Raw genomic sequence first — 1990 nt, forward strand, 5'->3', positions numbered from 1 at the left:
CAATCGGAGTGGTGACTGTAGAGATTGAGCTGGAAAGTGTATGTAAATGTTCCAAATAAAACAGTTTTGATTTTCGCTGTGGTCTTCATATCACGACCGATCGGATCTTGAAGAAAAAAGCTCCGTATATATATACCAGGATAATAAAGCTAACCTTTTTTTTCCTACCATCCCGCGATTTCACCTGGGTCGGTTTGTCGGCCTTTTTGTCGGTCGATCGTTGGTTGGGTTCTCGCCAAGTAGTTTCCTCATAACTTTATAAAAAAAAGACGTGCTCCTGCAGGATTTGAACCTTGACCCCGCAGCCTAGTGCTACAATCGCACGTTTAACTTCTCTCGTGTGAACACCAACAAGCTTTTTCAGATGATCGCCACACCTTGATGATGATTACGATTTCCCTACTATCACACATACCCACTACGGGGGATCGGCAAAGAAGCGTGTCCACGCGTTTAATTATGATGATGATGGTTTTCTTTAAGGTGGCTCACACCAACGATGGGGGTTGCGTCAAGAAGTGGGCGGTACGTTTAAAATAAATAAGGAGAAATGAAGAAATACAAGCTGATATAAAATTAGTCACATTGCGTGGCAGGGGTGCGCGAGCCAGTTTCCTTTACGACAAAAACGAAGGAATGAAATGGGCAAATTTATGGCCTTTTGTTAACCGCTTCACGAAAGCGTCGCTCCACATGGATGCCAACATGTGCGTTGGATTTTCGAAATTTTTTGTACAATACAGAATTAGAATTACCTGCGAAGAATAGCGCAAGTTCATCCTTGTACTGCACTGTTCGAAGAGGAGGACATTATCTGCATAATAAATCCAAATACATAATTGCACAATTCACGAATGTGATCTAATTACGTTCTAAATATTCTACGGCACATATTGTAATTAGCGAATTGTTGCCGGCAAGTAAATATTATATATATATATATATATATATATATATATATATATATATCCTCCTAAGACCCCTTGTATAATACATTGCACATTGCATTCTACATTTTTTGTGAATTCACTCGCAAGTGATTACGCCAAATATTCATTCTGGGTATAAAGTACGGTGCATGTGTAACTGCGAAGAAGTGGTTTACTTCTTCTCATCCGTTTTGGAAGAATTTGACCCTAAATTGATCGAGACCTCTGTGTCGTCCCAGGCGGCCGAAAGCAAACTTGAGGCGTGTTTCGAAAACACTGAGAGTGCGTGAAAGTTACGGACGCGCCAGCAACATGGCAGTGTACTACACGTAGTTCCATCTTCATCTCTGCGTTTACGCAATGAAATAACAGTTTTTACCATAGCAAACATGAGGAGATGAGATGTTCACGTACATGGAGACGCAGTTTTCGGCATCTAACCGTGGTATCTAATTAAAAAAATTGTTTTGCAAGTTCAGTGCTAATCGTATGTTCTACAGTTTTATAAATGTACTAACAGGATGTCCCCCTGACATTTTAGGGGCGAAGAACCTTAGCGTCGAGGCTTGTCCGTCTGTCCATGTTGTCCGTGCTCTTGCGTGGGCCGATCCCGGAGACAGTGAAATACTGGGCCGACCCGTGGTGGAGGTGAAGCAGGCTTCAAGCACTCCGCCAACTTCCAAAAATAAGATCTCGACCTATCAATCTCACAACGGCGAACACGCTGCAATAAAACTATCCCACGGAACCGTCGTCATGACAGTGTACTTGGCCCCGAATCTCTCCTGAGGTAACGCAGAAATGTACATCGATCTAGCCATGCGCGAATACGAAACAAAGTACAAGAACAACCCCTTCGTACTTGTCGGAGATTTCAACGTAGACATCACGGACAGCGACTGGCTTGTGCAGTATATGACGTATCGATACGCTCTAAGATGCATTTCGTATGACTGGAAACAACCAACAACCACCAGCGGAACGTGCATAGACCTTGTCTTTGCCAACTTCAGGCTAGATCCGATCGAAGGACATTGGTTCTACATTTCACGGACCACAAA

The 1990-nt window shown here is 43.0% G+C and overlaps 1 pseudogene; it reads right to left on the reverse strand.

Moving 5' to 3' along the window:
* Window positions 1-1530: 1530 nt before the first annotated feature.
* Window positions 1531-1621, reverse strand: LOC119465412 (U2 spliceosomal RNA; annotated as a pseudogene).
* Window positions 1622-1990: the final 369 nt, after the last annotated feature.

This window comes from Dermacentor silvarum, chromosome 9 (assembly GCF_013339745.2).
Source record: "Dermacentor silvarum isolate Dsil-2018 chromosome 9, BIME_Dsil_1.4, whole genome shotgun sequence".
Taxonomy (NCBI): domain Eukaryota; kingdom Metazoa; phylum Arthropoda; class Arachnida; order Ixodida; family Ixodidae; genus Dermacentor; species Dermacentor silvarum.